Below are 19,259 nucleotides of genomic sequence, written 5' to 3'. Positions count from 1 at the left end.
GTTGAAACCTTAATCTAAACCAAATATTTCAATCCACACCTCTAATCAAAGATCCATCTCATCCACTAGATTCAAGACATTTAATAATGCATATCCACCAAATTTCATCTTGAGATTCCCTCATTTGGCCGATCAATCAAGCTAGGGTTTTGTTTAAACAAATCTTATTGATTAGAGCAATCAAGCCCTAGATCCCCATTATTTAAGATTTATTTGACCAATTGGACCTAACCACCACGTTCAAAGACCAAAAAATCGCAATACGTCAAATTTCACGACCTAACTCTTTCATTTGACCGTTAAACTAACAGATTCCATTTTAGTACATCAAATTAAATTTCCCTTAGTTGGCCCTAATCTAGGGTTTTAAGGAGCTAGTGGCTGATGTTAGCCCTTCACTTAAGCCCCTCTAACCATTTGGACCAATCAAGATGCTCCTAATATGCTAAATAAGCCCAAAAACCCTAAAATAACCCTTCTTGAACTTAAAAAATGACACAAAGGCCAGTATGGCCATCTCTATTTTATGTTTTCTTCCATTAACATGCCTAATTCGAGCCATTCAGGGTCAGATAAGAAAAACACCTCATTGGGAGGCTAGGAATCCCAAAATCTCTTTAATTTTTCATGGGGAACCATCAAAAATGATGATAGAAAGCTTCTACAAGCAAAATCCTTGAAATTTCATGCATGAAGAGAACCCTATAAAGCCTTGGACGCATGGAGAAGAAGTTGCAGACCTTGCCTGCATTTTATCATCTATAAATAGCACCTTGTTAAAGGGGGAAAAAGAAGAATAGAGCACCTCCAACTCATGAAAACTTGGCCTTGAGCGAAAATACATTCAAACCCCATGTAAATGGCAACCTTAGGGTTTTGAAATGCATCCAAATCGTTACAGCTCTCTCAATCTTGTCTCCAACACATACCAAGTCTGAATACTTTGAAATATTCATTTTTTTCACATATTAGAACGTCTGGAATCAAACCACTAGTCAAAATTCACCTTCAACATACATTTCAGAGTCCATCTTAGCTGCTGGAAATTGTCTGTCAAGGTTACACTCAAGAGGTAAGCCTCTCAACTCATATTATCAATGTTTTAGCTTGATTTTTAGTAAGTTACTTTGATTTCTAAGTTCTTTGTTGCTTATTGTAATGGTAAGATTAATGGAAAATAAGGTTCATGGAAAGATTCTTTTTTGTCGACCATGGTGCTTAAGGGAGAGAAGTGAGGGGTTTAGTGAATTCAGTACCCACTTTTCAAAAACATCCCTATTAAGCCATAGTTGACATTTTTAAGAAATCATTTTCCATGTACTTTGCAATCTTCAGCCCTTTCTTGTGTTCTAGTTTTGTTTAACTAAGTGAATTTAGTTTTTTTAAAAGCTTAGATAGACCTCAAGTTGGGTGGCAACTCTATTGGGCCAATCATGAGCTTTCCAAAGCTCACAACTAGTGACTCCATTGGAAATCGAACCCAAAATCTCTAGGTTTAAGAAGAAAAGAAGCAAATAGGGATTTTAGAGAGGACTAAAGAAAGAGAAAAGTCACTACTAGAATTTCCAATGAAGGCCATAATTGATTTAGTACAATGCCTCTCACCTAGAATATGTACTAAAATCCGAAGCCTTGTAAGGTGATGTAACAAGTGCTTGAGAAAACAAAGTGGTTCCATCCGAAAAAGTGGTCAAAGTGGTTTTTGTTTCCTATTACCTTCAACGTCTAATATGTGATCCTATTTCCATTTTCAATATGTTGGTGCCTTTGAAAGGAAAAGCCTGTCATAGTTTTGACTGGAAAATTTTCCCATTTGAATCAGTTATTGGAAGATTGAATACCAATCAATTATTTTCTTGGCCTTAGCCTTGAAAGACATTGAAGGTATTGATTTCAATCATTTTAGGAGTCACTAAGAGCAGAAGATTTTCATGCTTCTATAGACATGTGGAGCTTTAATTTGCACTGCATGTGGTTTATATGGTTCTTTTCCATTAACCATGTAAAAGATTTTGCATCTTTTTGGGGTAAATTCATCTTGCAACATTTACATTGCCTTTTGTGGGTAAGTTCACCTTCTATGCAACATACAAGTTTCTACTTCCCTGTCATTTTATAGATTATGATATTTACCACATGAATTCTCTGTGGGTAAATGCTTGGATACATTAATTAACCATTCTTGGCTCATATCTTTGATTGAAATTTGATGTTTTTCCATATGCATTTCTATCTGCTCTATCTTCCTAATTCTAATGTATAACAATCCATTCAGATTTTTAGCATCCCATAGAGAACTTAAACAAGCTGTTTGTGCAGTTCGTGTTTGTAGAATGAATATATCATTTGTGATTTTAGTAGCACTGTTTTTATTATCCATTACAACCAATTAAATGGAAAGAGTTTGTATGAACATTGAAGTTTCCATTATCTTATCTAAAAAGTTATTCAGTTTCTTGTTTGAAATTTGTGCATGTAGATTTAATATTTGCAGTCATGGCAGGATTGGCACCAAAAGGTTCACAATTTGATGTGCATTAGTATGATGCCAAAATGAATGAGCTACAAGTCTTCTTCCCCTTCAAAAAAAAAAAGAAAAAGAAAATAGAATGTGAAAAATAAAATAAAAGGATAAGAGAAGGAAGAAATAGGGAGAAAAAATGTTGGTGATACATTTGGCCTTGCATGAATTTCCTTTGTGTTTGTCCACTCTACTCTTGTGAATTTAATATGTACATAGGATTTTAAAGCCTTCCTACTGATGATTTTGATTTAATGAACAGGTTCACAGCAGATGGACAAGATTGTTTTACCTCGTATGATGAGGTCTATGAAAGTTTTGATGCCATGGACTTGAAAGAGAATATTCTGAAGGGCATCTATGCATATGGTAGGTACAGGTCCTTCACGTTCGGCTATTTTGCAGTTAAACAACATGTTGTGTATTCACATATCACGTTTAGCATGAAGCATTAATTGACATGCCAGTTTATGAGATCTTTCATCAAACTTGGTCTGATTGACGGCACCTGATAAATCTGACCTGGGGTTCAAAAAATAGTCCTGACATGGTCTGGACTCCCACCTAAACATTCCTACTGTTGTCATTGGTGGTTTTATCATGAAATTTTGTGCTGCAATACACCATAAAGTTTGTTTTCCATTCATGTTATGGAACTTTTTTCTGACCTATTTAGTTTATTTTGCATGATGTTTTGATGATTTGGCATTTCTTTTTCAAGAATAGATTATAATACTGAAAGTCTTTTACTTTATTTGTTTAAGGGTTTGAAGACTCTAAAATTACAGCAAAGGGGAATTTTGTCCTGCAAAGGGCTTGATGTAATTCAGCAGGCACAATCTAGAACAAGAAAAACAGCAACTTTCTGCTCTGGAATCCTACAGCAGATTGATTATAATCTAATTGAATGCCAGGCCTTGGTTCTTGCACCTAGGGGTGCTCGTAGTTTGGCTTTTTGTAACCGAACCGGTACTACGGTTTTTGGAAAATCGGTAACCAAAACCGAACCAAAGCCAATCGGTTAACCGGTTGACCGGTTCAATTAACCGTCAATTCAGTTCGTCGGTTTTTCGGCTTTTTAATTTTTACAATGTATATTATAAAAATATATAATTATATAATAAAAATTTATAAATATATATATATAATATTATATTTTAAATAATAAATAATATATCATATATTATAATTATATTTAAATATATAATGCATATTTATTAATTTAGAATATATAATATATAATATACATAAATATATATAAAACATATAGAAATATATGTATACCAGTCAGTTTGGTTAACCGCTGGTTTTCTATATTGGTTAACCGAAACCAAACCGATACCTTTGGTTTTTTAAAACACCGAACCAACTGGTTCAGTTAACCGATTTTTCGGTTCGGTTTTTCAGTTTTTTTTCTGCTCACCCCTACTTGCACCACTTGAGAACTTGCATAACAAATGGAGAAGTGTCACACTTATGGACATTTGGTTGCCTGTAAATGACTTGCATATGTGGTTTTGCTCATGAATTTCCGCAATGTCTGTACAGGACAGTAGGACACTACTGCTATTGAGAATGAAAAGTGTGGGATATGTATGGATGTTATCTTATCATTCTACAATAGATTGCTGCTAGCACGACTATGTTCATGGATATATCATGCATATTTTCTTGAAGTGTTATCAAATTTATATTTTAGATCATTTATCAAACATTTTTCTAAAATTTTAGATTTTATGTAGTGATGAATGTGAAAAATAAGATTTGGGGCTCCATGCTATTTCAGCATGATAACCTGAATTGCTTTGTTCTAGTTTAATCTTATGTCTTTTGTTTCTTTAAATGATATTTTGTAATTTGTTTATTTATTTTTTACCCTTAAAAAAATAAAATATTCCTATTCATATGTGGAGGGACCTATGGTAGCATATTCATGTCACCTCCATATAGTGGTATTATTATAATGGGTCCATGAGAAATCTCTTTGAAATTTGAAAATAGGTTCACTAGAAAGCTCGAATTCAAGCATGAATAAGCTCGATTCATTATCGAGCTCAACCTGAATCAAGCTCGAACATAGGAATTCTTCATTTGAGACGAAGTTGAGCTTACATTTCTAGTTTGAATCGAGCTCGAGCCCGAACTCGAGCCTTGTATTTTTCTACCGAGCTAAGCTCAAATACTCAAATATTCGGCTCGGCTTAGCTCGAATTCACCCCTATTTGAAATGAGATCTTATCAATTTCTATGGTTGATTGCTGGGATTTTGGAATGGGATTTGGTGGTTAACGTACCTTAATGATTTTAGAGTGTTGGGAGCAAGTACAAAGACGTAGAGTGAAGGAGCCAAGCAAAAATCGGGTGCTAACAACTGCAAAAAAAGGAGAAAGAGATGAGGCTATCAAGGAATTAAAGAAAGATTTACAAGAAAAAACTCATCAGAATTAATCCCCCAAACCCTAGAATTCGAGCCTCCTTCTCCCAAAACCATTGAATTCAGCAAGCTTAACAATTCGGACACACTAAGAATTTCAGATTCTCTAAGGTTCCAATTAAAGCCAAGGTTCTAATACAGCCCTAAAGGATGAGGGTGCTGACTTATGAAGTCAAAAATAGGTTTACCCTTAAACCTGGAAAGATCAAGCAACAACTTTGTGCCATAGTTTCTCATTTTCATTGGGGAATCTCCACAACCATTTGCTAAGCAAAATCCCTCATGCATAGTTTTCAAGGCGCCAAGGCGTGGCTAGGCGATAGGGGGGCACCTTGTTGCCTAGTCACCTAGGCAATGGATTTTTTGAAGTAAAAACCACATATCTAGGGTAGTTCCCTAGGTTCCATAACCATCTTTCCTTGATAACTATCCATAATTTTCATTAGAAGATTATAAACCTCATGTGTAAGTCTAGAAAATCAACATATTTATGAGAAGAAAAAGAAGAAAGAAAAGAAAATTCAAAAAATAAAGGGGCTGAACCCCTATTTTTTATATAAGGAAAAGAAGAAAGGAAAAGGTGGAGAAGGAAGAAGAAAAAGAAGAAGAAGAAGAGGAAGAAGAAAAAGAAAAAGAAATGTGTTGAATAGACAAATTTTCAAGTTCTTCCCTTATTGGTTCAGATTTTGAAGTCTTTGAGGATTCAACAAAGCAATTAGGAAAGTTAGTGTTGATTAAACACTAACAAATAAGAAATTAATAAAAAGAAATTAATTTATAAACACAAAAAATGAATATTTTGGTTTATTATCTATTTTATAAAAAATAACAACATAAAAGTATTTTATAAGACAGTACAAAAAAGTGCTTGACGACTGGGCAAGGTGAGCCTCCAAGGGCACCTTGTTGCCTAGGCGTTGCCTTGACAACTATACCCTCATGATTTTTTCAATTTTCCTCACTATCTCTTGTGGCATCCTAACCACTAACGTGTAGTACACTGGAAGATTTGCATGGGTGGACTTAATAAGAGTTATTAACCACCACCCCCCATCGAAATGTAGTTCCTTTTCCACCCAACTAAACGCTTCTCAACTCTTTCCACCAATGCAGACCAAAAACTAGCAGATCTGGGGTTATCACCTAGGGGTAATCCTAAGCATTTCAAAGCCCACTCTCCTTTCCCACAACCTAGGGAACTTGCCATAACCCTTAATTCTTCTTCTATATTGATTCCAACAACAAAACTCTTCAACCAATTGATCCTCATATTAAACAACCTCTCAAAGAGTTTCACCACCAACTTCAAGTTTTCTGCCCCCTCACTATAGTCTCCACCACAAAATATCATCTACAAATTGCAAGTAATCAAAATACAACCTCTCCCAACTGGCCAACCTCTGAACAACTGCAAGCAATTTGCTCTTGAAATCTACTTACTGAGAATAAATAGATTGTAAGCAGCCTCTAATCCATTTACACCACAAATTCCAATCCACCAAATCATAAGCTTTCTTCAAGTCCAACATTACAGCCACTCCCTTCCTCTTTAATCACTTTTGGGCCTCCACACATTCATTCACAATTAGAATTTGTTCAACTATTTTCCTATCTTGTACAAAAGCCCCTTGAGATTGTGAAATAAGTGGGGGAATCACTTTCTTATCCTCAAAGACTGCACCTTTGCTATTACCTTGTAGATACCGATGACTAGGTTTATAGGTCTAAAGTCCTCTGGTCAGTTAGCATTGCTCTTCTTTGGGACCAATTCTATAAATGTAAAGTTCATATCCAGACTAGTAACCTCTCTTCTATGAAACTCACTAAACACTCTGAGTAGATCTCCTTTGATTATGTCCCAACAATCTTGATGGAAGGCCATTGTAAAACCATCAAGCCTCAGAGATTTTGAGCTATTCATAGAAAAAAAAAAAGAAAAAAAAAAAAAAACAGCTTCCTTCACCTCATCCTCTTCAATCTTCTTTCCAAGAACTGCACTTGAGTCACCCCAATGTCTCCCTATCAATGCCTTCAGCCATCCACCTTTCAATTAGAGGTCTTCCATAAATTGACTTGAAATGCTCCAAAAATGCCTTAGCAATCTCACTTGATTTGTAATCTCATTATCCTCATCATTAGAGATGTAATCAAGCCATGGAAAAATCTTGTATTGCCATCCCCTTCTTTGATCCACCTCTCTCTAGACTTTTGCTTCCAACTCATTTCCTCTCTCAATACTATGTCCTCAAAGACCATCTCAATTCCCTATCACCACCAACTAAGAAGCCCTCTACCTCTTTCCTATCAATTTCCCCAATTTGAAAAATCAAATCAGCTTTTTTCTCCTCCAATCTTCTAAACTTCTCCTTATTCCATTCTTTAATTTCCATTTTCAACAGTTGTAATATCTTTAGGAATTTTTTGACTTCCCACATGGTGATTGACCCAGGCTATCCCACCAAATCTTGACCTTCTCTTCAAAATCCATGTGAGTGAGCCACATATTTTCAAATCTAAATGGAATTGGGCTACCATCATTAATCTTCTTAAACAAACAAACGGGCCAATGGTCTGAGGTGATTCTAGGTAGAGTTCTCCCAAATAATCCTGGCCAATGCTCTTTCCAATCTAGTGAAACTAAAAATCTATTGATCTTAGACAAAATGGGGTTCGCTTGGAGGTTTGACCAAGTATAGCAATATTATTCCAACTAAGTATCTCTTAACTCAAAGGCCTTAATGAAAGTATTGAACTTTCTCATGCTTGATGTAATCCTTTGTCTACCCACATTTGACTCACCCACAAATTTGACAACACTGAAGTCTCCTCCTAAGCATCAAGGTCCTTTGAGAATTTGCCCACCAACTCTTCCAAACATTGAACTACCTCTTCCTTCCAAATTGTTATTATGCTCCTTGATGCGCCCTATGATGGATTAAAGCTCCAATTAATATTCCTCTCTGGCCAAATACTTCTTATCCATTTCTTATCTACATCTTGAATTTTAGATGCCTGGATCAAGACAAAGTCCAATCTTTCCTTCCTCATCACCTCTTTAATTGCTCTTCTTTTTGTGGCACTCCCCTAACCCCTTTACATTCCAACTAATAACCTTCATGATCACAAAGACTGAACCCAACCCCCACCTATCCTATAGGCCTCCCTTCCTTCTTCCTCCTCTAGCACTAATCTCCTTATCCCCTTCCACATCATTAATATGTTTCTCAACTTCATTTAACTTCCTTCTCCTTTTACCTCCCTTTCCTTTGATTTCTTTACTTTGAGGCTTCACTTCCTTGACTTTTTCCATCTTCGAGCCCATTTTGTCAACCAGATCCATCATCGGGTCATTTGCATTCTAAGCTTCTTCACTTCTTATATTCTTTCCAACTCCATCCTTTTCTTCCTTCCCCGACTCCTCACCTTCTAGTCTCTCCTAGGTCTGATTTCCTTTTGAAATCCCTTTTTCCCCATACATACCCAACCCCTTACTAGGTAAAAGTACAACAAGGTCTTTAGTTTTCTTCAACCTTTCCTCCCTAGCCCCAAAGTCGAGCAACCCTCCTTCCCTGTCCCCAACTATTTCTTTTCCACCAACTCCTCTTCCAAAGCCACTCGCAAACTCTCTTTCTATAGGCACTACGAAATGCACGTTGGAGCCATGGATGGGATCTGAAAAAATCTGTAGAACTAGAAAGGTAGAGATTACAGATTAGTATCAAAAGCTAAACCAACAATGTTACAGAGGTTACCAGTATTTGATTGAGAAGAAGACACAATAGGAGATAGAGTAGCAGCTCCTTTGAATCTCTGTTTCTTTTAGTGACTCTCCACACCCCTAGCATCAATACTGTTCACTTGGGAGTTGGGAGGGCTTCAAACTTGCACTAGACTTAGCCACTCAAGTGTTGATCTCCCTACCAAATTATCCTTTACAGTTTCATGGTTCCCTTGCCAAATCATCAAGTGGTCATCTTGTCCTTGTCATTCGCATGGACTGCTTTCCTTATCCCTTGGATATCTTTGTTTACCTCCTAACATTGAAATTGATTCTTTAGGCCACTACCTGAAATTAGCCACACTTCCCTACTTCTTCCTTTATTGGTGTGAAATTGCTTCTTGCTTTGTACACCCTTCCTGTTATCATCGATCTTTCTTCCCTTAAAGAGAGAAACTAGGTGAAGGTCATTGTCACTATCCAAACAAACTTGAACTGTGCCTTCACAATCGACCCATTGCTCATCTTCTTCATCTTCTCTCCATTCAGCCTTGGCCCCGGCATAGCAAGGGTTAGGCCTGTCTCGCCTCACCCATTGCATCTTGGAAGAATTTGCCCATGTTCATCTGTCAGAGTTGGTGGGGATAATAATAGATCAATTTTATTGTCCCCCTTCACCTCACACTTGCTCCTGCGCATGCCTCTTAAGTCATCATGTGGTGGGTTCCTAGAAATCGAGTCAGCTCAACAATTCATTCTCAGTTCAACAATTGTCCTACCTTTTTAATGCTTCTGCATAGGATACGTCTCCCTTTGTCTCAATCGTTTTGATAAAATTCAAAAAAAAATTGAAAATCCCAAATTTAATGGTAAGATGGAGCAAAACAATATATTATTCAACGGTCCACCTTCTAAAATAGGGAACCTACCTGTAGGTTGTCAAGACTGCTATTCAGTCTTGATCACTAAGAGATTTCAGGTTCGATGAAAAGTGAATGTAAAGAAGATGTAGAGGAAAGAGTGGTGGAAGAGCAATAGAACATAGAATTTTAGGAGAAGAACAGAATGTCAATATTCTGCCGCCGCCACTTTAGGTTAATATATATATAGGTTATGCTAGTTACATGAAAGGACATATCTTCCCTTGGTGTTTACATCATAACTGCTAACAAATAACAAACAATATAAAACTGAAACCAGAAATAACAGAACAGAAAAATAACCACAGCTGTGACTAGATACATTCTACCCTACGGACAGAGTGGGACCACAGCTGTGGGGCCCACATCACTGTTCTCTACACTCCCCCTCAAGTTGGGAGTATATGTTCATCATTCCCAACTTGGATAGATCCGCCTCTAGCTTCTTTCTTGATACGGCTTTAGTAAGAATGTCTGCTAATTGCATACTGGATGTGATGTAAAGGAGGCATACTTCTTGAGATGAGACCCTCTCTCGCACAAAATGACGATCAACTTCAATGTGTTTGGTTCTGTCATGCTGTACTAGATTATGTGCTATATTAATGACGGCTTGATTATCACAATACAGCATCAGGGGCTTCTCATACTCAATACCCAACTCCTCAAGTAGAGATCTTAGCCATAGGATTTCAGCCACTCCATTGGCCATGGACCTGTATTCTGCTTCAGCACTTGACCGGGAGACAACACTTTGTTTCTTACTTCTCCAAGAGACAAGGTTTCCTCCCACAAGGGCACAATATCCCGAGGTAGACCTTCTGTCATCAACACTCCCAACCCAATCTGCATCAGTATAAACCTCCACCTTCATGTGATTGTTGTTCTTGAAAAGTATACCCCTACCTGGGCATCTCTTCAAGTAAGCTAAGATTCTTTCTGCCGCAAGATGTGTGGTTCTAGGAGAATGCATGTACTGGCTAACAACACTAACAGCATAGGTAATATATGGCCGAGTGAGGCAGAGATATATGAGCTTTCCTACCAGTTGCTAGAACATAACTTTGTCTTCCAAAGGCTCCCCACTCTCGGCACTAATCCTGTGATTCTGTTCAATTGGTGTATCTGTAGGCTTGACACCTAACTTTCCAGTTTCTACCAACAGGTCTAGGACATATTTCCTCTAAGATATAAAGATCCCCTATTTGGATCTAGCAACCTCAATACCCAAAAAATACCGAAGTACATCAAGATCCTTCACCTCAAATTCTTGGTGAAGAAGTTGTTTAAGAGACTCAATCTCATGGCTACCATTCCCTGTGACCACAATACCATCAACATATACTGCCAACAGTGTCAAAGAGGACTCCACCCTCTTGATGAAAAGGGTATGATCTGACTAGGCCTGTACATATTCAAACTTCACAAGTGCTAGTCTGAATCTATCGAACCAAGCCCCAGGTGACTGCTTTAAACCATACAAAGCCTTGTTGAGCCGACAGACCTTCTTACCTACTTCTGCATCATAGAATCCAGGAGGCAAACGCATGTAAACTTCTTCCTACAGATCTTCATTCAGAAAGGCATTTTTCACGTCCATTTGGTATAAAGGCCAGGTGTGACTTGCTACAAGAGACAAGAGAACTCGAATAGTAGTCATCTTGGCTACTGGTGCAAATGTCTCCAAGTAATCTATGCCATAAGTCTGTGTAAACCCTCTTGCAACTAACCGAGCTTTGTACCTCTCAATAGATCCATCTGCATTATGCTTCACTGTAAATGCCCATCTGCATCCAACTGGTTTCTTTCCTTTTGGAAAATCAACTACCTCCCAGGTGTTGTTCTTCAATAGAGAATCCATCTCAACTTGCATTGCATCTTTCTATTCAGGGACGGATAGGGCTTCTTGCACTATTCTTGGAATAGGGACATTGGAAATGGAGCTAAGGTAGGACCTGTAGGTAGGAGATAGGCGATCATTGGATAAAAAATGGGAAATACAGTGGGTTGTGGAAGTGGTGCAATGTCGTTTCCCTTTACGAACTGCAATTGGAAGGTCAAGATCATCTGTAGGGGAAGTCTTTATGGGCTCTGGGACTGAAGTATCTGGACCTGGAGCTGCAGATGAGATTGGAGCTAGTCTGGACTGCTGATGATCAGGATCAACCTGCCTGCACCGCCTGTGATAAACCCTCAACTCCTGATCCCGTTGACCACCCTCACCATTGTAGCTTTCTCTCAACTCCTGATCCCTCTGACCACCCTCACCATTGCAGCTTTCTCTCAACTCCTGATCCCTCTGACCACCCTCACCATTGCGATTCTCATCACCCAATGGAATAGGTAAAGGAACTGCCCCACTCTCACTGCTCTCCCCCTGAAGACAAGAACTCAAACCCCCACTCTCACTACTCTCCCCCTGAGGGGCAACCCGAGGATAATAGGGTGTCCCCTCAAAGAAAGTGACATCCATGGAGACAAACTTCCTCCCAGAGACAGGATCATAACAGCAATAACCCTTTTGAGTTTGTGCATAACCAAAGAAGATGCATTTGGAGGCTTTGGGTTCGAACTTGGAGGGATGGGGTCCGAGAAGCAGAACAAAACAAGTGCAACCGAATGTCTTAAGGGGAATAGAAAACAAGTCCTTACGTGGGTGTAGAAGCAAAAAAGGATATCGCATATCAAGGACCCTAGAAGGGACTTGATTAATAAGGTATACCGCCATGAGGATAGCATCCCCCCAGAAGCCAATGGGGACATTGGAAGTAAACATGAGGCTTCTAGCCACTTCCAAAATGTGCCTATTCTTCCTCTCGGCAACTCCATTCTGCTGAAGTGTATGAGGGCAAGACCTCTGGTGGATAACCCCATGATGAAGAAAATAAGATGTCAATGATTTGGCAAAGTATTCCTTTTCGTTATCAGATCGAAGAACTTTGATCTTGGCATCAAACTGGGTTAGAATCATTTGGTGAAATTTTTGGGTCAGGGAAGGTACCTCGTCTCGTGAACGCATGAGATAAACCCAAGAAAAACGGGTATGGTCATCAACAAATAACAAAAAATATCTGTACCCACCCATGGAAGGGATATGATAAGGCCCTCAAACGTCAGTATGCACAATATCAAAAGAATTATCACTCTTTTTATTACTCAATAAATAAGGCTTTCTACAATGCTTAGCAAACTCACAACTTTCACATTGTAGTTGAGACAACTCAATAGACTCAAATAAAGTAGGAAACAGACTCTATAAAGATCGAAAAGACAAATGACCTAATCGGTTATGCTTTGGCATAACCGAACTCACACTCTGAGAAACAAAAGACAACTTCTCTACTGACTCTCCCTGACGAAACCGCTCCCCGAGCAGATAGATCCCATTCGTCTCACGGCCAGTCCCAATCACCTTCTACGTCTCCAAGTCCTGAAAAACACATCGGTCAGGGAAAAAGGTTACTGAGCAGTTCATATGCTTGGTAATACTACTGACTGAAAGAAGGTTAGTATCAAGCTTAGGCACATGCAAAACAGATGATAGGGACATAGTATCTGAAAGCTTGATGTCACCCTTCCCAGAAATAGGAACCAGGGAGCCATCAGCAATAGATACCTTATCTCTACCAGAAGACAAATGGTAAGTAGTAAACAGTGAAGGCAAGCTAGTCATGTGATCAGATGCACCTGAGTCTATTACCCAACAAGGCTCAGTAGTACCTGGAACTGAGGCATGATAGACTGAAGCTCGAGTACCTAAATGGGCGAAGGCAGATGTGACAGGGGCTGATGGAGGTTATGGTGGCTGAGCTGAATTTCCAACATCCTTTTCTAGTTGTATTAGGGCAGCCCGAACTGCAGCTAAGGTCTCCAAAGATGTTCCTTTTGTGCCAAATGAGGATGCTGAATCAGTGTTCATGGCTACATGAGCATTGCCCTTCTTGTTTCTTAACTTCGCGGGAACCAAGTGAGGATGCAGTTTCCAACATGTCTCTTTTGTATGTTTGGGTTTCTTACAATGTTCACATACTACAATCTTTCTTGTCTTCCTTCCTCCTGTCCTTCTCTGAATCACCCACTGATTTGGGTGTAACCGCTACAAAGGCTGATACAGGTTGCATCATAACCTTCCTTCTGGTTTTTTCACTGTGTACAAATGAGTAGGCCTGAGAGAGAGTCACACTGTCTCTAGTCAAAATCTGCTGCCTCACAATATCATATTCTGGGTTCAGTCCCGCCAGGAACTCAAACACTCTGTTTGTCTCGATGTGCTTTCTATGGGTTTGAGCATCTTGGGGACTCTCCCACTCAAAAGTCTCTAAGTGATCAATCTCATGCCACAGGGACTTCAAGGTAGAGAAATAGACTGATACCGGTTTCTCTCCTTATTTAAGGGTGTTCACTTCACATTTCAATTCATATGCTCTGGCAACATTAAGGGGTTCGGAGTAAGTTTTTTTCATAACATCCCATATCTCCTTGGCTGTCTTTGCCCACAAATAGTTCCGACTAATATGAGGCTACATAGAATTACACAGCCATGTCATAACCAAGTAGTTTTCTTGCATCCACTTGGTATATGTCGGGTCTCCCTTAGAAGGTTCTTTCATATCTCCCAAGAGGTACCCTAATTTACCTCTTCCACCAATAGCCATCATGGCTGATTGGGCCCATTCCAAATAGTTTGATCCATCAAACTTTACGGTCGTAATCTGACCACCCATCTCAGATACACCACCATAACTAATGTTCCCAAGACTGCCTTCTGCTTGAATCTTACACTCCATTTCTGTCAAGTCTCAAAAACAGTACTTGAGTCACCAATCACAATCAAAACAGTATAGGCCTGATCTGTATTGTCAGTGTATGTGCACAAAACCAAAGTAATTCTGATCAGAAACCAACTAGCCAACACAGCAGTAGCTGCCTGTAGATCTCTAACCCCCTTAGAACTCTGAGAACAACTTTAAAACAAAACTGATATGCTAGGGAAAGTTAGGGTTTTAATCAGCCCTGAAAGGAAGCAATTCAGTCGCACAGTCCAAACTGTATAGATGAGCTTGCAGTAATAAGAAACCCTAGAATCTGATCGGACCTACCAATCAACTTAAGAGTAGCTCTAGGTAGATCACAAGGTTCAGTCAACCACTAGGGCTTGTCGCAGATCACTTTCAAACCAAGGAAAAATAGTTCGTTGCCTTCTAGTGTTACCTGAACCCTAGTCTTCTCTGATCCTTCCTGACCACCAACACTCTGCAACCCTAGCAAGTTTCCAACAGCTGCTAGTACCTCTGGCGATCTCCAAGAATCAGTTTGCGAACTCCTCCTCTTCAGCTTTCAGTCCTAGGAGATTCTCATGTGGTTGGCTGGTATTAGACTCACATGAAAAACCTTAACTTGGCTCTGATACCATGTAGGTTGTCAAGACTGCTATTCAGTCTTGATCACTAAGAGATTTCAGGTTCGATGAGAACTGAATGTGAAGAAGATGTAGAGGAAAGAGTGGTGGAAGAGCAATAGAACACAGAATTTTAGGAGAAGAACAGAATGTCAATATTCTGCCGCCGCCACTTTAAGTTAATATATATAGGTTATGCTAGTTACATGAAAGGACATATTTGCCCTTGGTGTTTACATCATAACTGCTAACAAATAACAAACAATATAAAACTGAAACCAGAAATAACAGAACAGAAAAATAACCACAGTTGTGACTAGATACATTCTACCCTACGAACAGAGTGGGACCACAGCTGTGGGGCCCACATCACTGTTCTCTATACTAACATTGGGCTTATTAATGATAAGCATATGATATTTTGCTTCCAAAGTATTGAAATATATCCCATTTGGCACATCTTTCCACGCAGTCTTTCGGTTGTTTACAAGTCAGGGCAGACCGCACCATGGTCTTTTTTCCGTTTGGTTCATAAGAGATCTAGCCGCCAAAAGTTAGTGCGCCGAAAAGACGCGAAAAGCCCATTTTAGGCTGATTTCGAGAAGCTCCAAATGGAGCTTTTCGCATCTTTCTCGCTTTATTCTCGCGCGGAAAGACAAGGAAAGATGCATGGTAGCCAAAACTAGCTTCGGGCTGCTCAAATCTTCATGCAAAAGCTCAATGCGTCTTTTGAATGTCAAAGCTACTAGAAGATCTTCCCAAAAAGACTTTCCAAACAGCCGCATAATTATTATCACCTAGGACAAACAGGTCCATTGATTTGCAAACTTCAACTTCTACATTTACAACCTTTTCCAAATCCACTAATTTTTCAATTACATGGCTTTCATCCAATAGACTAATTCAACCTCTTTCTTTTCCAAGACCCACCATATTATCTCTCAAAGACTCTATTGTATTTTTTTCTAGACCAATGAACACCATATACACATCTCCTTTCTTCTCTCTAAACTTTTCTATCAATTTTCTCAAAAGAAAGATAGCTTCCATGGTTGATCTCTCTAAAGTAACATGGACCCAAAAGAAATAACAAAAACTTAAGAAAAAAAACAATAGTAAATCTATCTCCTATACTTCTTAGAACCTCAAGGGGCGAACAAGTATTGCATGCTTCCCCCATTGTTCTGGGATATAGCCATGATACTTGAATTGGCAATCATGAAGAATAAGACCTATTTGTTTGTACTCCATTTTTATAATTTATAATTTTTTGTTATTTACTACCAAAAAAATCATGAAGAAACAGAAGCAACTGAACCTCCAAATGTGAGTTCAAGGTGATAAAATCAACTAAGCACTAACAAGATAGAGTGAGATAAGATTGAATTTGAATTAGAAGAAAAGACCAAAAAACTACAACTAGATTCAATAGTACAAGTTGAAGATGTGACTAAAGTTCTGGATTCTTGCACTATTTATCTCATGCTTCTATTCCTTTTCCCTGTGAAGTGATGAACCTCTCTTTTCTTGTAGGGATCAACTCGAAGGAAAAAGGAGTTGGGCAAAACTAATGTTGAAGCGAGGAAGAAGGGCCAATTATGGTGTTAAAGAGTGGAAAAAGCAGACAGAAGTAGGACAGGGGAGACCAAGATAGGAATGATGAGAGGACTAAAAGATATGCGCAAAAGAAAAGAGAGAGAATTAGGATTCTTACCAGAGATTGTCATCAGCGACACAGTTTCAAGTTTCTTTGCTGCCTAGTTAGAGTCATTTGGAGAGGACCACTACCGCCTAGAATTCAATCTTTTTTATTGGGAGGTCTATCACAATAAAATTAATTCTATGGAAAACTTGCAATGGGAAATACAATCCTAGTGTTTATCTCCTCATTTATGCCCAATGTGCAAAGCTAATGGTGAAATTTCTTTTCATCTGCTAAATCTCCAATTTTATGATTGCTATCTGGGTTAACTTTTTGTTGTTGTTTGGGTGCAGGTGAAGGCTGCCAGATGACATGAAACAATTGTTTGATGAATCCTTTACTCCTTCAACGAAGGAGGCAAGATGTTGTGAAGGTGTGCAAAGGCTGCTACTTTATGGTGTCTGTGGGAAGAGACGAACAATCACATTTTTAATGATAAAAAATGGTCTAAGGATAAGCATTGACAACATATCCATCAAATTAGCACATTGATTTAGGACCGAGGAGATGATTGCCCCATTTAAGACTGAGTGTGTTATAAGAAGTTAAAGGGAAGTTGCTGATTCTGCTCCAAAAAGATCAAGAATACAAGCAGAGTAGCAAGCACCACTGTTTCCATTTTTTCAAACTGAACTTTGATGGGTGCAGCTTACACAACCCAGGCCCATCGGGATATGAGATGTGGTAAGAAATCCTTTCTGTGATGTTTGATCATGTACTTTGGAGCTACAGATGTGGGGGTTCGACCAGAGCAGAATTGAAAGTTGTTAACAGGTTTAGAAAAGGCAAAAGAAATGGGATATAACAAGCTAATAGTAGAAGGGGACTCCAAGGACATAATAGACTGGTTGGGAACTAATAAAGAGGGGCCATGGGAGCACGGATATGAAATCAGAGAAGCAAAAGAGAAATTGAAGGAATTGGGAGCAGTCATTCAATGGACACCAAGGTTTGCTAATTGTCTTTCCGATGGGCTGTCAAAGCAGGAGGTAACAAGGAATTCAATGTGTTGGGGAATAGTACAGTAAGGGGGAAGACTGACCATATCCATTCTCTCTTATGTACTATATAGCACATGGGAGCACCATAATTTAAAAAGAATTTTTTTCGTGAGGCACCAAGACCTTCTGTACTTCATTTGTTGAACTATAAGTTGGGACTTGGGATTAGCTGAACACCCACATGCAATAGCAATACCCCTAACGGAGACCGACAGGAGGGGATTCAAAATGCTCATTTGTTTTGTTTTTATTTTCATTTTTTCTCCTCAAGCCAGAACCCTCTTCCTTGCCCCTTTCTCCCCCATTCCACCCTCTACTCGCCCACCATCAACTTCTACCACTGGCGCCCCCTCCCCCGTTCTCCCCTTATGGGATGTCTTCTACTTCCTTATGAACAGAAAGTTGAATACTAAATGAAGCAGATTTAGTAGTCCAGATTTGAAATACGAAATTACAAAGGAAAACTAGATGAAGTCACAATTTCTAGCAGAGGGAAACTTCACCCATCCATACATCTAGCTTTATTACAGGAGCCAACGTCATATAAAATGTAATTAGAAAAGTTAAAATGGAAGAACTGACGAGTTACGAAGGAAAAACAAGAAATTCTCTATCCTAAATTCTAGAATTTTTGGCGAAGGCCACATTTGCTTTTAATCACTAAATACCATAATCTGTTGTTCAGTTGCAAATCCCAATTATGGTTTTCAAAGCAATAACACTTGCATTAATCTCCATTATAATTTTCCAAGCAATAATACCTTAATCTGCATTCCAAAGCTTGCAGTTTCAATTTCAAGCCATCAACAAGGGGAGTTGAAGGAAGAGCTTTTTCTCAATGGGATTGGAATTCCAAATCATTGGCCATGGTAGGAAAACTCGGTGATTGAATAGAACCACTTAAGCCTACAATTCAGACTCGGATCAGTTGGTGCGATTGATGCAGACCGGGAGAATACCTAACTCGATCAGATAATATACAATAGGTATCGAAGTCTACAAACCAAATGCAGATATATTTGACTATAACAGAGTTGTAGAAACGTTTAACTATTAACCAAGTTGTATATTTCTATAACTTACCTGGTTTTGTGGTGTTGTCGCCAGGCGTGGGAGGTGGACAGATTTGCGGCGGCGCGTTCGTGGCGAGAGAAGACGAATAGAATAGGGACTACCGAGAGGGGGAGGGAGGGATCGCCGGTTGTGGAAGTTGATGGTGACCGGCGGGGGAGTAGAGGGTGGAGGAGTGAGAGAAAGCGGAGAGGAAAGAGTTGGGGCTCGAAGAGAAAAATATATATATATACATGAAAGCAAAATAAAACGAAACAAAATGCAAAACTTTGAAATTATTCCCGCCAAATGACCCATAGTTGAATTTGTGTTGAGGCATCTGACATCTCCATCCCTCCAAACAGTGGAGGCGCAAATCTTCAGGCTCTCTCCCCCCTCCCTTGGTGACCATCGGCTTTCGGCCAGCCCAGAGGTGGGCTTTGCACCTCTAATAAGCGCTATAGCCTAAGCCCCGGCCCAGCTTTTGGGCCTGAAACATAAGCTAGGGCGGGATC

General features: G+C 39.1%; 1 protein-coding gene across 6 annotated transcripts in view; it reads right to left on the bottom strand.

The window, feature by feature from the left end:
- The window catches only part of LOC148843653 (uncharacterized), a 38,879-nt gene extending 19,620 nt beyond the window's left edge, over window positions 1-19,259 (bottom strand). The window contains exons 1-3 of one of the 6 annotated variants that reach the window (XM_088958262.1): window positions 18,778-19,175; window positions 18,456-18,653; window positions 4,816-4,892 (exon numbers count right to left, since the gene is read on the bottom strand). The gene's annotated coding sequence lies outside the window, so the exon portion shown is untranslated. Of the gene's footprint in view, window positions 1-4,815; window positions 4,893-18,455; window positions 18,654-18,777 lie in introns of all 6 variants that reach the window. The other 5 variants (XM_088958260.1, XM_088958259.1, XM_088958258.1 and 2 more) reach the window with 5 other exon arrangements.

Source organism: Nelumbo lutea, chromosome 8 (genome assembly GCF_056320005.1).
Source record: "Nelumbo lutea isolate HS-2025 chromosome 8, American lotus-T2T, whole genome shotgun sequence".
NCBI lineage: Eukaryota > Viridiplantae > Streptophyta > Magnoliopsida > Proteales > Nelumbonaceae > Nelumbo > Nelumbo lutea.
The sequence above is the reverse complement of the archived record's forward strand: the minus strand, read 5'-3'. Positions and strand labels throughout refer to the sequence as shown.